At 40.4% G+C, this 18,887-nt stretch overlaps 1 long non-coding RNA gene across 2 annotated transcripts in view; it reads right to left on the bottom strand.

The window, feature by feature from the left end:
- Positions 1-1,889: 1,889 nt before the first annotated feature.
- The window catches only part of LOC119088713, a 168,500-nt gene continuing 151,502 nt past the window's right edge, over positions 1,890-18,887 (bottom strand). For both annotated transcript variants that reach the window (XR_005092409.1, XR_005092408.1), the window contains exons 2-3: positions 16,512-16,782; positions 1,890-2,199 (exon numbers count right to left, since the gene is read on the bottom strand). This is a non-coding gene — a long non-coding RNA (uncharacterized LOC119088713). The remainder of the gene's footprint in view (positions 2,200-16,511; positions 16,783-18,887) is intronic.

Below are 18,887 nucleotides of genomic sequence, written 5' to 3' on the forward strand. Positions count from 1 at the left end.
ATAGGAATAATAGCTAGCGTTTATATAGAGCTAGCCACTGTTTTAAATGCTTTGCATATTTATTCTTCCCATTAACTCTCCAGAGCAGATACTAGTTTTACTCCTGTTCTGCAGATGCAGAAACAGATGCACTGAGATTAAGGTGCTTTCCAAAGGTAGCCTGGATGATACGGAGTTACAGGTGGCAATTAATCCCAGCTTTCCTGGGTGTTGAATCCAGCCCCTCAATCACTCCTGCTACACCCCCAGCCAAGCTTCAACCCGCGGACAGATGCTGAACAATTCAGGAACCCCAGCGTTAGATCTTGAGCAGATGAGAAGTACAGTCCTTGAGCAACCCAATAACGCACTAATTTGATAGCAGTGCCTTAGAGATCATCTGTACCATTTCAATAAGTCTCAGGAGCCATAGAGGTAACGGGGAAGCTGTTCCCACTGCAGTAAACTGATTTTGTCTGTTTACTACGCTAAAGTCTGTTAGATTTCATTTGAGTAAAAAAGAAATCTTGTGATTAAAAATTAAATGCTAGAGATCACTGATCTAGGTGCTCTCCTTTATACAGCTAAGATAACTGATCCTGAGCTTCGAAAATTATGCACTAAGTGTCAGGAAACTACAGAAGTCCCTGGCTTCCAGATTTCCTCTTGTGGAATCTAAATAAGCTTGTCAACCAGATAGATTTACTTTAAAAATAATAATAATAAAATTAACAGTTGTAGGTGTCTGTCAGTATGAAGATAGAATGAAGAAATCAGATCAGCAGTGCGTGGTAACTGAGATTCACAGTGAAACGAAATGTAACAACATAACTTAAACCAAGGGTGATGTCCATACAGCAGCATCAGAGAATCCAAGACCCACAAGTGTTTCTGCAGTGGTAGTCACATCACCAATACTCAGAAAACACCAGCTGCGCTGTGCTGAAGTCGAGAAATGACCAGAGTTGGAAGTAAAGGACCACAAATGCCCCCCAGCTGGGATGCTTAATACCTAGGTAACAGGACTAGAAGTTAGACAAGTCACTAACCCAAGTTTCTTGACACATAAATGTCAACATGCCCATCACAAGGAAGGTTTTCAACACAATAATCTTTTTGGTAGAGCATTGTCATTCAACATTTGGTTTTTCCTGCTTTTAGTGTGGTAACATTTACTATACCATGATACTGAGACAAGAGCTGAGTGTGTAAATGAAGACCAGAAATCCTGGGAAATTTCACTGGGCTCTCCCTTTTTTGAACTACTATCACCATGGCAGTAACCATAAAGAAATAAGGAGGAAATTCTTCAGGGATCAAGCAGCAACAAGCCCCAAAGACAGGCTGCTTAGCAGATGCTGTGACCGTTATCAGTGTGACTCCATGAATGACTCAGTCTTGCCATCCCGGCACCGCCCGGAGGTCACAAGAGGCATTAAGATAATGGGTACCTTGGCATGGAAACTCGTGTTGCTAATATTTACAAACTTCTCATTTTCTTCTGCTACTGACTAGTAGACATGGCTTCAGTGGCAGATTGGAAAACACAGTAGAACTTAAAAAGAGTGACATTACCCAAGGAAGACTTCACTCCAAATCCCCACCCCCAAAAAAAAACAACCAGAAAACACAGCAGTGATTCAGTTTGTTGAGTGAGCAAGACTGGGTAGCCAAGGAAGGGAAGTTCCTAAGTGAAATCACTTGACAGCCACTAAGGAGTTTCCAAGCCCAGAACCCTGGGCCACCTCCATCTAGGCAGTGATCATGGCTCCCCCTTAACTTACCCCGGAGTCCAGAAGCATCCTGGTGGAGTCATCACAATATATCACCAGGAAGTGTGTTGTCTCTATCACAAAAGCCAATGAGCAGAGATAGGAATTCAGTTGTTAAATTGCTTTTTATTTGGAGAACTTGTGGTCCAAGAGGGCAGAAACTAACATTCTACAAACAAACAACAGGCCGCCTTGTATCTCATCTCCAGCCAGCCGGGCTTTATAGGGAAGAAGCAAAAGACAGGCAATCAACCATCCCAGAGCTCATTCTTGCCCCTTGGGTCAGGTTCTCAGCTGCATTTCTGAGATCTGTGATGTCTGTACCTCTTATCATCACTTCCACTTTTCTGTCATGCTCTGGACGTCTGGGCTCAGCTAGTTCTTGGAACCCTGGAGTCTACTTCATGTGTAGGGGCATCAGCCTCCTACTCTTCCTGTGGCATACAGGCTAGAAGGGGAAGGTGAGATTTCAGAACAAAACAACCATTAGCTGTGTTTCTATATTGTTAAATGGCCTGCCTATACATGTAGATTTCTTTAAACAATGTTGAGTACACATGTGTCACATAGAATATAAAAGTGCCCTAGTCAGTAACTCTTGCCCCCTGTCAATGTATGGGAGCTCCTAAAAAACAAATGATGAAATGCAAACATCTTAACTCATCTATACTGAATTCTCCTTCATTTTAGTGATAAGCTGTTGGGGAATATTATTTTAAGGAATAACTTCTGTTTATGTTGCATTTGTTTAACTCTGTGAAGCTGTGTTACTGTGCCTGTCTAAAACACCGGAGGGTCTAATAAAGAGCTGAATGGCCAATAGTGAGGCAGGAGAAAGGATAGGCGGGACTGGCAGGCAGAGAGAAGAAATCTGGGAGAAAAAGAAGGAATAGCCAGAAAAGGAGGAGGACATCAGGGGTCAGCCACCCAGCTACACAGCAACCCACAAAGTAAGAAATAATAAAAGGTATACAGAAATAGAGAAAGGTAAAATCCCAAAGGCAAAAGCTAGACAGGACAATTTAAGTAAAGCTGGCTAGCAACAAGCCAAACTATGGCTGGGTGTTTCTAATTAAGAATAAGCCTCCGTGTGTGATTCTTTTGGGAGCTGGGTGGCGGGCCACCCAAAATAGCAAAGACAACAACAATAAATGATTCAGGTGTTTAAAAGTTTAAAGGAAACATGTTAAAAGTAAAAGAAAAAAAGATACTGCTAACCCTAGCTTTACTGAGTGAGAAAAAGGCCACACTATTCCTGGGTTTCAGCTGTGTGGAGCTCAGAATTATTAAGTAGAGCCAGTGGCTTGCTGTGTACCAGAGATGTGACTTGACTTTGAGTCCCATAAACATATCACAAGTTAGATACACATCTGCTTTTTAGTGTATGGACCCTGCCTGATTCCTGGAACTGTGACTACGATCAATTTTACTTCTAGGATTAGATTATATTAGATGGCACATTTGACTTGAAGAATATAAGATTTGCCTGGGAAGATAATCTGACTAAAGCATATGAATCTTTTCAATCTAGAGACAAGTCAGAGATGAAGTGAGACATGAGACAAGAAGATAACTTGGCACACTACTGCTGGTTTGAAGATGTAGGAAGCTGCGGGATAAGGCGGCATATGGGTGGCTTCTAGGAACTAGAAGCATCCCTAGCCAATAGCCTGTGAACAAATGTGACTTCATTCCTACAAACACAAAGAATGAAATCTGACAACACACAGTTTGGGAGCAGTGCTTCTCCCCAGAACCTAGCAGAACTCAGCCCATTCGACATCTTAACTTCAGCCTCAAGATAGACCCTACGGCATCACATACCATACTGTTGATGTATAGGCATGAATTGATACACGGACACAGTTTTAAGATAAAAATTTGTGATGATTTGACATACATCAATAGCAAACTACTGCAATGCCAGTAACAGAAAAACAAATGCCTGTCTGGACACCGCACAGCAGGAAAAGAGAAGCAGAGATTTTTGAAGCAGTCAAAATCCAAAGAAAGCTACGTACAAAATGAATTATTTTTTTCTTTGGGACAGGATTTCATGAAGCATAGGCTGTTCTCAAGCTCACTGTGTGGCTGAGGATGACCTTGAATTCCTGATCTTTATCCTCCTGTTTCTAGAGTGCTGGGATTATACATAAGAGATGCCATTCCTTGTGTTATATAGTGCCAGGGATCCAACCCAGAGCCTCAAGCATGCTCCCGAGCACGCTACCAGGCGAGCTACGTCCCTGACTCTGTATGCATCAGTCCAACAACTGGCCTCTCAACTGCAATAAGGAAGGTTGGATGACTGCAAAACCATAGTTTCAAACATCTGAAAGAAAGTCAGTCAGTCTAGAGCAGTGGTTCTCAACTTCCTTAATGCTGCAACTCTTTAATATAGTTTAATATAGTTCCTCAGGTGACCCCGACCATAAAATTATTTTCTTGCTACTTCATAGTTGTAATTTTGCTACGTTTATGAATTGTAATGTAAATAGTTTTGGAGACAGAGGTTTGTCAAAAGAGTTGTGACCCAAAGGTTGAGACCCGCTCGTCTAGAGCAACATGACCAGACAAACCACCTTTAAATAAATAATAAATGAATAAAAATGCTCTCAAGAAAATAAAAAGCAAAGTATTCTTTCCAAATAGTCACTGTTTAAAGGAGTATTGTGGAGAAAAGCAAAATGGTCAAAAAGAAAATCTGAAATATCCAGAAGAACGATGAGCTAAGAAAATAGTAACTATGCTAGCTTTGAAAATTCACTATATAAAAAAAAATAACTAAAATGTAAGATGAGAAAAAGCCTGAACAATAATAATGTACAAGATCAGGAAGCTGTGATTGGAAATTGGTGTTCATATATGAATTCACATCTATCATAAGGCTTAGTGTGCCTAGGATCTCTAGGGCTGTCTTGAGGCTAAAGTCAACATGTCGAACAGGATGAGTTAGAATGTGGGGGAAGCATTCCTTTCAAACTGATCAGTTTGCTGGCAGTTTTAATAATACATCTTTTTTAATATAATAAATCTGTGACTCCTTTATATTATTCCAGAGGAGTATCTAAGGCCCAATTTTATTTACTAGTTCACCACTATATATCTATGTGAAGGAGAAAAGAATAACTTTCACTCTTAAAGATTACCTAATTTTTTATATATATATTTATATATTTTTTATTTTACAATACCATTCAGTTCTACATATCAGCCATGGGTTCCCCTATTCTCCCCCTCCCACCCCCTCCCCTTATCCCCAGCCTACCCCCCATTCCCACCTCCTCCAGGACAAGTCCTCCCCGAGGACTGCGATCAACCTGGTAGACTCAGTCCAGGCAGGTCCAGTCCCTTCCTCCCAGACTGAGCCAAGCGTCCCTGCATAAGCCCCAGGTTTCAAACAGCCAACTCATGCAATGAGCACAGGACTTGGTCCCACTGCCTAGTTGCCTCTCAAACTGATCAAGCCAATCAACTGTCTCACCTGTTCAGAGGGCCTGATCCAGCTGGGGGCCCCTCAGCCTTTGGTTCATAGTTCATGTGTTTCCATTCATTTGGCTATTTTTTTCAATAATTGAGTAAAACTGAAATTTATTATAAGCCACAGCCGTCCTAGGGACCTCCATGCTATATATATACCCTCTATGGTTCTATGGGTTGTGGTCTGATTGTTCTTTATTTTATATCTAGAATCCACCTATGAGTGAGTACATACCATGACTGTCTTTCTGTGTTTGGGTTACCTCACTCAGGATGATTTTTTCTAGTTCCATCCATTTGCCTGCAAATTTCATGCTTTCATTGTTTTTCTCTGTTGAGTAGTACTCCATTGTGTATATGTACCACATTTTTTTCATCCATTCTTCCGTTGATGGGCATCTAGGTTGTTTCCAGGTTCTGGCTATTACAAATAGTGCTGCTATGAACATAGTTGAGCATGTATCTTTATGGTATGAATCAGCATTCCTTGGGTATATGCCCAAGAGTGGGATGGCTGGGTCTTGAGGTAGTTTGATTCCAATTTTTCTGAGAAACCGCCATACTGATTTCCACAGTGGTTGTACCTAATTTTAAAATATAATTCTAGCCAGGTGGTGGTGATGCACGCCTTTAATCCCAGCACTCGGGAGGCAGAGGCAGGTGGATCTCTGTGAGTTCAAGGCCAGCCTGGACTACCAAGTGAGTCCCAGGAAAGGCGCAAAGCTATACAGAGAAACCCTGTCTCAAAAAACCAAAATATATATATAATTCTTCCTGCTATCTCCTACTCTGTTGTTCCCCCAGCCCCCTACCCTAGCAATGGTCCCCTCATACTTTCCTGGTTTCTGCAGTTACTCTGGGCTATGTGCTCCCATCTGAAGATTTGAAGCTAGAAGCCTTCAATGAGATAGGACATGAGATGTATGCCTTTTCTAGGTCTGGGTTACTTCTCTCAATATGATCTTTTCTAGTTCCATCCATTTATCCTCAAAGCTCATGATTTTGTTTTTCTTTATAGATGACTAATATTCAATAGTGTATATGCACCACACTGCCCAAACTTGAGCTAAACAAGGATGACATCAATGGACATGCCAAAGTGGATGTGGAAACGCCCATAAGACCTCAACCTTACACAAAGCACTACAGACAAATGAGGAAAACTAGGATCTGGAGGAATAGTCTTCCCCAGGAATGAGCATGGAAGCTGGAGAAAGAGTATTCCCCAGGGATGAGCACACCAGTTGGTTACCAAATACCTAATGGTCAGCCCTGAAAACCTACATGAGTGAACAAGGTATATTTAGGAATATATATATAAATATGTGTGTGTTCATATACATATGCATGTAATAACAATAAATGAAAAAAAAGAGTTCATGAATTTGAAAAAGATCAAGGAGGGATACATGAAAAAGAGTTTTCTTAAATGATGTGATCCCTGGTAGGTCGACCACACTCCAAGGCATGCCCCACATAAAAGAGTAGTTTGGAAACACAAATTGAACTCAATAAGATAGAAGGGGAAAGTATAGGATGAGGAGATGGAAGAGAACTCAAAATTAAATGGGTAAAAAGGCAGGGGAGGATCTAGGAAGAGTTGGAAGTGAAAAATGATCAAAACACATTACATGAAATTCTCAAAGAATTAGTAAAAATATTACTAAAAATAAAATTATATATTTTAAATGAAATAAAGTAGTGACAAATGCTGCAATGTGGATGGAAGAAGATTATAATGGGAGATTTTTTATATATGAATGGTCTAGAACTGTCCCATCTGTAGAAATAGAAAGTAGAGGGATGATTGTTGAGAAACGAAGAAAAAGTAAGAAGTTGGGGGGTAAGAGAAGAGGTGATTGCTAGAAGATATGGGGTTTCCTTGCATGGTGAAAATATTCCATAACTATGGTGGTGGCTCCACAGCACTACAATTATACAGGCACACATCGACTTAACATTGGTGGGTAAATTTTATGATACTGACTTATATCCAAGTAAAACTGATGCTACAATTTTGTAAATATTTTATAAGTATACTATCTTTAAAACTTTAACCTATCAGACCCAGAGTCCCCCTAGCTCTTTACCACCACCTTTTTTAGCCTTTCTTCTAGGCCATCCCCATCCCTTTGTGATACATACCAACCCACAGAACTGCTCTCTACCAGAGACCTTCGGTGCTCACACTGGTCTGGGACTCAGGTAGCCTGCATTTATTATCCTTCCCGTCCAGCATTCCGGTCTCTCCAGATTCACTCTTGCTCCTGCTGTAGTCTGTCTGCAGGCTTGCCTCCTCCCACTACACCTCCGCTGCCCCTGGGGACTCCGCTTCTTCGTGTGAACCCATGGTTCCCTAGTTCTTCCCACTGCTCCTCTCAGCCTCTACACTCAGGACACAGAATCAGGTGGTTCGTGTGGCTCTGGACCAAGTGCCTCCTTCCTGTGCTCTTGTTCCCATGGTACCAGAAAATGCTATGGAGTTGCCATCGGATGGACGCAACTAAAGAATCCTGCCCAGCTGCAATACCTGTGAATCACAACAATGTCCAGCATGGCAAGGTATCCATATGGATGAATTAAGAGTCACTTGCATGTTAGTGATAACTAACAGCTGTCTACTTGAACCTAAGTCCCATGCCACAGGAGGGCAATCATACCTGGTAGCGAAAACCTAACCAGCTTCCCAGGGTTAGCACTGGCATGGACCTTAGAAAAGAATCTACCACCATAGTTTTGCTAACCAGAATAATTACCGACTACACTCCAAATCTCATCCTTACATACTCAGACAAGTGTGGGTAGCTGCATACCTCATCAAAGAAGCCTCCATTTACAGCAAATAGAGACTATAACAAAAAAAAAAAAAAACTGAACACAATATAGAGATCAACAGATCACGGGGGATCCCAGCTTCAATGGATACCTCTATATCACAGCTCCTACATCTATGGCTCAGGGAACACTTCAGAAGAGAGTGTGAAAAGATTGTAAAAGCCAGAACACCAGGAAGTCATCTGTGAAAGTTTCTCCTAGAAATAGCTGAATAAACAAGACTGGAACAATGGCAGTATCAATGGGCATGTTGACATGGAGGGGAATAAAGTGTCCTGGGGCCCACCCACAGACAAATAACTACAGGCCACTAATGACCACTGGGAGAAGAATTAGCCCAGAGATAAGTCTCCTTATTAGTTGTCCAGTGCACAGTGGTCAGCCCTGAATCTATATACACATAAACAAAAAAAAAAAAACAGACTCAGCAGGTTGATTATCTATTTGTATATACATATACCGATATATGAAACAATAGTAATCAAAGAAACAGAGGCTATCAACCTGAGTGTGGTAAGGCCATAGGAGGGGTTGGAGGGATCAAAGGGGGAAAATGATGTAATTCTCTTTCAACTGAAAATATAAATAAATAAACTTTCACTATTAATTTGATTGGATTATGTAACTTTTTTTAAATCATCTCCAAGGGGCTCCCAACCAGCATCTTCTCATTCACATACAGAAGGACCGCTCCCACACCTAGGGCCTAAGATTACTACCTTCTTCTGAGAACTAAAGGGTAAGTTCAAAATTCATCTTGTGGCTCCTCAGCTGATCATGTGAAAGATCTGTGTTAAAGAGCCTGAAATCTATGACATCATCTTTGCCAGAGCTCCTGATTAAAAAAAAAAAAAGGGGGGGGGGTCACTTCAAAGGTTCCCTTTTTCTTGGCTCATTCTAGTCATACAAAAGTCAATGGTAATAGCCAAAAGTCACCAAGGTCTTACATGAGGGAGGAATTTCCAAGGTGCAGAGCGTGAACCCAGCAACAGAGAATCCAGTTCTCCTGACTTCTGCTTCTGGGCCATGACACAGCATCACCATGCTGTGACATGTATGCAGTTCTCACTTCTGCCCTGACACCTCTACAATCTACAGGGAAGTTCCTCCATCTCCCCTCCTCATCCTTTTCTGGCCTCACCCAGATTTTGTTTACATATGCTTTCACTACTCCTAAGTGGCCCCAGGCAATAATTATATTAAAACCTAAAATCTAATAAAATAGTTAATATAAAACTATAGCACTGCTGTTAAAAGGAAGACAATAATTGTGACCTGACCTCCAGGAAGTGGAGAAGTGGTAAAATCCCTTTGCTATTTTTACCTGCCTCTAATTATAGAAGGAATTGTATGTGTTCAATCAAATGTGTAATCACATGGGCAGTGATTCAGAGCTCTGAAAAAAGCCAAACCACATTGACAGCAACTATGCTCAAAAGATCCTAATTTTTCACTTCTGCCATTGAATTATTCATCTTGAGAGTGCTAATAAACCAGTGTTGGCCTTGAGGTCCTCATCCGCAAGGTGAAGGGCTTGGACAACATGATTTCTAATTTCCTTTCCAGGGCAAAGTCTATGATTTTGAGGGGTTATCAGAAGGAAACTAAGAGACTGGGTAAAGTTGAAGAGTTATATGGATGAAAACAGGAAGCAGGAGGTACAAATTTATAGTCTTTGTCTTCATAGGAGCCAAAGAACCTCGGACTCAGCCCCTTAGACCTACTCTTTAATTTCTTCCACCATTTTACTCAAAATAAATGATGCTCTTAACTATAAATGTTGTCAGTCAAAACTATACACTCTTCATGAATACTATAAATCAATTTCAGCCAATCATTAAGATGGTTCTTCTAAAAAGCCTAATGACTCTTTTGAGCATGGTATTTTGGGCATCAAAGATTCATAGCAATTCTTTATCACAAGTTACATGAACCATGAGCCACAAAAATGCTACATGGTTGTGAGACAACGATACAATGTGGAGGATAAAAAGGCAGAAGCAGGATGTGAGATAAGTTTCACCCACACTGGCCCTGGATGAATCATCACCACTTGCCACAGAGCACCCCTTCATTAAATTTTGGGCACCACTCTGCCTAGTGTCTTCTAGGGTTCTGAGATATATAGGTGACAATTAAGAGGATTTGAAGGCTCCTTGGACACATCTCTCCATGCAAAAGGAGGAAACAACTATCCTTGATATAGACCAGCCCATAGACCACAAATAGTTCCTGGTCCCAAACAATTAATAATTCACAGCATCTGAAGAACATTGCACATGACTTTCAAAACTATACAACTACCATTGCCAAGGGAAAAGGAACATTGCCACTCTGATAATAGCCACTCATTAAACAATGACCAGACAGCCTAAATTTCATAGATAACCTATAATAACATTCAATTCCACTTCAAGAGATCATTCAGCACAATTCTATTTTTACAGTCTGTATTCTTTTACGACCTGAAGGAAAACAAAGCCCATGGGGCTGGTCAGTATAACAACCAGATCAGAGCTTGAGCCATAACGTGTGGGCAGACTGTTATTTGACTGCTCACTTGTTCCCCCCTTTTTTCTGGTATTAGACAACAAAGATTGATTGACCTTAGATAGGACACACTTTTTGACTTTCTAAGCTAGAAGTAGCTACAAAAGGGAAGTCTACTGGGAAAACTTTCTGACAAAGTTTTGCTTTCCTAATAAAAGTAGAAGGGACAAAAATGATGTGATCTCTTTGCCCTTAACAAGGATGTCTTTAATCCATCTTGTATTATCTATACCAGAATATCATGGAGTAGATAATTTTTAATAAGCAGAAACTTATCTCTCATGTTTCTGGAGGGTAAGAAACCCATGACAGAAGAGCTAGCAATTATCAGGAGTTTTATGTTGTATTATCCCATTGCTGATTCGAGAAGGCAAGAGAAAGAAGGCAAGGGAAGATAAGCTCTCTCCCCTAATAATGGACACCCTCCTGCACACGAACAGCATTCACCCATCCATAAGGTGAATCCCTGATGGTGGAATCATCTCTTAAGGGCCCCACCTCCCAGTAGTATTACCATGGAAACATTGCAGAAGAGGAGGTAGAAACATGTCAAGAGCCAGAGGCTCAGAGAGTTCGCTGTGAGACTGTGTCTCCTAGTAACATGAAGCTACACCCACGAATTCTCACTGACGTGACTACCCACACGAAAGCTGAACAATGATGACACCAGTGGATTTGCCAAAGTGGACAAGGGAATGCCCATGAGGCCTCAACCCTACACAAAGAACTATAGGCAAAAGCTAGGAGTGAGAGAGGTAGCCTTTCCCAAGGAAGAGCACACCAATTGGTTTTACGGTACCAAACGGTCAGACCTTAAAACATACATATAAGTAACATACAGACTGTGCGGGATGTATTTAAGAATATGTATGTATGTATATGTATAAATATATATTTATGCGTGCAATAACAACCAGTGGAAAAGAGGCCATGAATTTGAAGGAAAGCAGGAAGGGGTACATGGGAGGGTTTAGAGGGAGGAACGGGAAGGAAGAAATATAATTGTATGATAATCTCAAAATGTTTTCAATCTGAGTTTTAGATAGGACACATATTCAAGCCAGGGCAAGACATTTGCCATGAAAGTGTTCAATGTGTGATTATGAGGTAAAATTATGAAGGCAGGAGCATCACAGAAATACACTCTAACGACACTGAGCACCTGCTCCAGACTGCCTGTTTAGAAGCAAGTCCACTCAGTCTTCAAAATGTTAATGTTTTCTTCTTGTTCCTGAAAGCATTCTTGCTGTGGATATCGCTTATATAAATAAAACACTGATGGCCAGTGACTAGACAGGAAGTATAGGCAGGACAAGGAGAGAGGAGAATTGGGGAAACAGGAAGAAGGAGGGAGAGACACTGCAGCCACTGCCAGGACAAGCAGCATGTAAAGACGCCAGTAAGCCACCAGCCATGTGGCAAGGTATAGATTTATAGAAATGGGTTAATTTAAGATATAAGAACAGTTAGCAAGAAGCCTGCCACGGCCATGCAGTTTATAAGTGATATAAGTGTCTGAGTGATGATTTTATACATGGATTGTGGGACTGCGGGGCTTGGTGGAACCTGGAGAGAAGCCCGCATTCTGCCAGTAGGAGGGACTCTCACAGAACCTGGGGCCTACAGTGAATTAACCTTTCCTTGGTGTGCTGATACCAACCACACCCAACAGCACAATCCAGCTTTTGATCTGGCTTCTCTTAACTGCAACAGGTTTGCATCTACTCTTTATATTTATGCATATATTATTCACATTCTCTCTGGCTCTTGAAATGTTGGGATGAAGAAGAATTTACCATTAAGGTATTTCTGAAGACCGGTGTTCCCCACATTTTTTATTTGGAAATATTAGATTTCAACTTAATTAAATTCAGTATGAGCCACTTTGAAAAGAACCCCAAACTAACTAAATTAGATGGTCCTGTGCTTAATTTGTTGCATATATTTGAAAGAATAGCAATTAGAATACACTAGTCAGCATTTTGTTACTGCAACTAGTATTGGTTACCTGTGAAGTAAAAAGAGATTTATTTGGACACATGGTTCTGAAGGTTCCAGTTCAAGATCAGGTGGCCCCATTGGTTTAGACTTCTAATAAGGACAATGTGTTTAGAAATGCAAGAGGCATATGTTGAAGCAAGTGAACATTCACATCCCTAAACCAAAAGATAAAAGACTACAGATTTCTACAGGCCACACACATTTCAAGTGATCTAGAGACTTTCTACTAGGCACTACATCCTAAAAGTTCCACTCCCACTAAAGGTGCCTCAAACTTGAATGTGTGCACCTTTGGGAGACACTCATCCAAACCACAGCATAGACCAGTGGTCCTCCATCTTGCTAATGCTGCGACCCTTTAATACAGTTCCTCATCTTGTAGTGACAGCCCCCTCCCATTGTAAAATTATTTTCATTGCTACTTTGTAATTTTGCTACTGTTATGAATTGCAATGTAAATATCTGTATTTTCTGGAGGTCTTAGGTGACCAGTCGAATGGGTCATTCGACTCCCAAAAGTGTTACAACCCACAGGATGGGTGCCGTTGGCACAGACTAACATCTCTAGTGTAATAGGCAAGTGTCACATGCCATTGTCCATTGTGTGCTTCTTCACCACTAGCTTTAGTCACGCAGGTCAATGGAGTTACTTAGGCCGTCCACTCCGCCACACTTTTTAGAATATGGCTGTACACGCTGAGCTTTGGCACACAGGAACTTGTAGCAGGAATCTTAAAAGTTCTTCTTAATAAAATCAAACCTGAGGTGAGTTATTGGGGTCCATGCTGGTTGATCAGAGAGACAGAACAAGCCACAGCTATCTCACCTCGCCGGATCCTCAGCTGGTCTTGTCTCCTCAGACTGGATGCTTCTGTGTCCTCATCCCAATGGCTCTCAGCTGAACTGCTGCTGGAAAGCCTGAAGCTTAACCAGCCACATACTTAACCAGCCAAAAGTCTCTAGTTTCTGGTCCTCACGCCTTATATATCTTTCTGCTTTCTATCACCACTCCCTGGGATTAAAGGCTGGCTTTCTGGGATTAAAGGCATGTGTCACCATGCTTGGCTATTTCCAATGTGGCCTTGAACTCACAGAGATCCAGGGGGATTTCTATCTCTGGAATGCTAGGATTAAAGGTGTGAGTGCCACCATTTTCTAGCCTTTGTATTTAGTGGCTGTCTGTTCTCTGACCCCAGATAAATTTATTAGAGTACACAATATTTTGGGGAACACAATACCACCACAGGAACTGTCTCATCTAGGCTCATTTACATACAAAAAAAGAGAAATGTGATGTAAAAGAATAGCTCCGAAATTTTGGGATGCACTAATATTCTTCCAAGGGGGCAACAAAAGCCAAAACCATCCTGCTACCAAAAATATGAATTTTGTCCAATGGAACACTCCAGGGTCAACTTACATGTCAGCACTGCGCTTTTGTTCTTTATTTTCTGTTTGTTTATTTTCCTGTAAAGCTAATTTCTCCTTTCCTCATAAAGAAGTCAAATAGGATAGAATGCACTTCTGTATTGCCTAATCCTTCCCAAACAGTTCACTAACTGAGGACTAAGCATTCAAACATATTTGCCTACGGAGGCCATTATCATTCGAAGCACCACAGAGACTACTCATCATCTTTTTCTTCTGAAGTAAATGCTTTGTGGGTAGTAAGAAACCCACAAAAGCCTTTCTGTGTGTGCTTCTATGTTATAAGGATAATTGTCTCTATTGTCTTAATTGTCCTTAATTGGCAACTGAAATATTTTTGTTCGCCACAGTGCTCCACGTGTAAAATGGAAAGCTGGATGTGAATGAGTTAGCAGAGCCCTTGGTGGTGTCTGGTTTGATAAAGGAGAAGAGGTATGCTGTCCTTTGGGGTAGGAAAAAAGAAATTGGATAAATTTTGGTGGCTTTACATCACCCTCTAATATCAGCCTCTATCTTGGGCCAGCAATAGGCCTAAGCAGTTTCCTGGGACAGGTTTTCCAGTCCCAAGACCAGCGTAGAACTGCTGTAGAGTGCCCAGCAAGCTTGTACAGTTGGCCATCCTGTGACCCATGCTTTCCCATCTGTCCAATCTGTTTCCATCTGTCAATTATCAGTCCTCTGACGTTAATCCCATTGTCTCTTAATGGGTTAATGGATGAACAAGCTGCAATGGAGCCAACTGATGAAAATAACTAATAATAAAAAAGAAGCAAATGAGTGATTCATGGAACTGTGGAACAAATCTCAAGTGTGTGATGCTCTCAGTGCATTGCCAGACTCAGAGTTTTCACTGTGTGCAAACCCACTTGACAGACATCTGTTAATACTTTTTAAATCCCTAAGTGATGGTAGCAAAAGTTATACAAACCCATGAATGCAATAAAATCCGTAGTATTTTGTACCAAAGGGCAAAATGCCCATGTTATTTATTTGCAGGAAATATTTTAAATAAATTCATTTATAAAAAATGTTCTTTAAATGAAAAATGTTGTCCTCATATCCATCTATGTCATAAAACAAAGAATACTATGCAAAGAATTAAGATACCTGAGTTCAAATTTTTATTATCCTTTGATGATATATATATATGAATATACTGAACTTTTGGTCATTTTCACTCCCCATTACCTCCCTTTTCTCCTTCCCTCTATAAATGAAACCCTTCTTCTTCTCAATAAGCTCCCCCCTCATTTCTATGGTGTGTGTATGTATGTGTGTGTGTGTGTTAACTATAATTATTGTCATGAACTTGGGTAGGATGTTATTTACTGGAACATGTGCAACTTAAAACTGGCTATATCACTAAAGAAAATAAAACCCCTCCACCAGCCATCATTAGCTACCCATAGTCCTTCAGGTTGTAAGCTGAAATGAGGATGCCCAATCTTGTGCAATTCTTATGCAAGTAGCCACAGACGCAATGAGTTTATGAACACCACAGCTGTGTTGTGTCCCGAAGAGACTCTCTTGCAGCATTCCTTCCCAGCCTCTGCTCTTTCTTTCTGTGTACACCCTCCCTTCCATGATGGCCCTGAGCCTTTGACACAGATGTCCTGTTCAGGGCCAGTCATTCTAGAGTTGCTTATTCTTCCACACTTTAATAAGTTGTGAGTCTCTATATGAACCATCACCCACTAATCAAAAAATGGAGCTTCTCTGACAGTGGCTGAGAGCAGCACTTGTCTATGGCTATAAACATAAGTATTTTGTAAGGCAGAAATCTAGCTCTTATATAAACTTCATAAATTGCTCCTTACTCCAGTGTTCTGATTCTAAAATGAAAGTCATAAGCCAGTTCTCTGAAAAATAGTTAACCCAGCTCTAGAATTCTATGAAGCTCTCATGCTGCATCATGTGGAATTCCCCAAGTTGTCTTGAGCATTAGCAAAGACTAAGGTTATCTAAGGGTGGAAGTTGAAAGGGGCAGCACCCATCAAATGAGGGTGTTTTATAATGTAAGATGATCCCTAAAGAGGAAGTACTAATAGAAATCTTTCTCACCAGAAAAACAAGAGTAAGTGGCATATTTAATGAATGCTCTTAAATATTGAGCTACACATAACACCTTTTTGACTTGCTATTTTAAAACAAAAAGTATGCATATTTATGGGATACCACATGATAGTCAATACATGTATACATTGTATAATATTCAAATTAGGGTTAACGTAACTATACCTCAGAGATACATCTTTGTAATATAAACATTCAAAACCATTTCTTTTAGATTTTTTGAAATTCTCTTAGCATTGTTACTTTTTACAGTCACTGCTATGCAGAAGAATATCATTCCTGTCTGGATGTAACTTACTGCCTATTGATCAACCTTCCCCAGTTTATCTCCCCCCCGCCCCCATTTAATTTTTTAAAACAATTTTTCCCCAATCTTGGTCAAAATAAACTTACAAATACATGGGAAAGAAAGAGAAGAATCATATTTGCTTCTGGCAGAGATGAAGCTTCTGCATTCTGTTTTCGCCTCTGGTGGTAGATGTGGGATGAGGAAGAAGGGGCTTTTTAGGCTAATGGAGCAGTGTGAAGTTGCTCACATGGTGTGTACTCAATCTGAAAGCAGCGGAACTGCTCATAGCTTCTTGCAGAAACTCCAGAACAGACAGTCTTGCTGTTTCCATTATAGTGGAATGTCCCTTAAATTTCTTGTCTCCATGAGAATGCTCTGTGAAACCAAAGGAAAAGAAAAAGGTCTTTTCAGTGGACTTTTAGGAACCCTAAATGACATTATAACAGAAGGTGACCAACAGATCAATGTCATCTTGGGATCAGGGAAAGACTTCAGAAATGGTTAAAGGGAAGTATAGAGAAAACAACTACTTTAAAATTTTGCTTTGATATCTAAAATCTCTAATGTAATAGACTTATTCTCATTGGAGTCTAATATTAAATCAACATATAGGATATTAATTGTCATATATTGTATATTGTATATATCAACTTGGCATAAGCTAGAGTCATCTAAGAGGAGGAATCTTCAATTGAAAAAATTGCCTCTGTAAGATCTGTGTGTAAGGCATTTTCTTAAACAGTTATTTATGGGGGAGATACCAGCCTATTGTGGGTGGTGCCTTCCCTGGAATGGTAGTTCAGGGTGCTACTAGAAGCCATGAGGAACAATCCAGTAAACAACACCCCTCCATGGCCTCTACATCAGCTCCTGTCTCCAGGTTCCTGCCCTGTTTGAGTTCCTGTTCTGACTTCCTTCAATGATGAATAGTGATTTGGAATCTTAAGTCAAATAAACCCTTTCCTCCCCAAGTTGCTTTGGTCATGGTGTTTCATAACAGCAATAATAACACTAAGACATGGTATGCCAGTTCTCAAGATTTAATGTTTAGAAATATGAGTACTTAAAAACAAATAATTCATGTGAGCTTGATTTATTTTCCCTACAGTCAACGAATAGTAGCTTCCTAAGAGCCTCTTTATGTACTGTGTTGGGCTTATTGAGCGTATTGAATTTTTCTGCAATAAAAGTATCTTGTAACAGGAAATCTGAATTATGTGGCAGAAATAAACCCTGGAAGCTACCGTCCGTTAAAGATGTTTCAGTTTAACAATATCACCAAAGATGCAAAGTGAGTTTTGAACTAAGCAAAATATGATTACTCGGTCCATTATCTCTGGAATCTCAGAGCCTCAAAACCTCAGCTGTCATTAGATGCAACCTCGAGGCCAACGCAGAGGCCCACTCCCCCCACCATGCTAGAACATTTGTTTCCAAAGCCAAGATACTCTCTACTACCTATGACAGATGCCGACCATGTAAATAATTATAAATTGTAAGTTGCCTCTAGCTCCCTGACATCCTTCCTGTTTATTGAGACCAGATTTGTTTCCCAGAGATCTAAACTAAGAACCAAGTTCTGCCCTCAGTAGTAACAAAGATATTGTCTTCTTTCTATGCGTTTGTCCTTTGGCTAAATAAATTAGAATCATGTCTATCATTTGGTTTTCTCAAATTCACATTAAATTTCTCCTTCCTCTGCAAAAGTCCCTCAAGTTACTTGATTTTCAGTATCTTTTCATCCTGTCTACCCTTCTCTTACTACTATAGGATCCCAAAGATTTTCAATTTCTATATATCTACAAGAAGACACACAAAAAAGTGGTTCCAGGATATTCAGCTGGCCCTGAGTTTCCACCTAGAGATGAATGATATTCGTCTACTGCTATAGCATTGTGTTGTTCATCACCATGGTATTCTTTAATGTGAAATAATCTTTCAATAAGAAATTTGTTCAAGTCTATGCTCAGCAGGGGATCTACTTTATCAGTAGAAATTTCACATGAGGACCAGTATATAAAATTAAGCAGAAAATTACCTAGTTAAAAGTTAAGCTGCAGATACAAACAGGAGAAGCTGGGGATCTGCCTATTTAGATGCCCATATCACAATCTCCACTTTCATGGGGTGAGAAGCAGTGAAGAGAAAAGAGTTGATGTTATATCTTGAATGTGTCCCCCCAGGTTCATGCTGGCATTTGTCAACTTATTTCATGGTTGTTGTTGGTAGTATCATACAACCCAGAATGGCCTCTTAGCCTCTCGGTTCCTTGACTTACAGCATCGAATAGAGATCAGACAAGCTGATGCAGTGTCTAGATGTCTCACGTGTGCAGAGGCTGCTCACCATCTCTATACTCAGAGACATGGATGTTAGCCCTCTCGAGCTATCTTTTTTCTATCTGTTTATCTGAATTCTACTATAATTTTATTTTTTCTTCTAGTCGAATTAAATGTTTTTACACTATGTTTGTGCAGCCT

The sequence above is a fragment of the Peromyscus leucopus genome, chromosome 11 (assembly GCF_004664715.2).
Source record: "Peromyscus leucopus breed LL Stock chromosome 11, UCI_PerLeu_2.1, whole genome shotgun sequence".
Lineage (NCBI taxonomy): Eukaryota > Metazoa > Chordata > Mammalia > Rodentia > Cricetidae > Peromyscus > Peromyscus leucopus.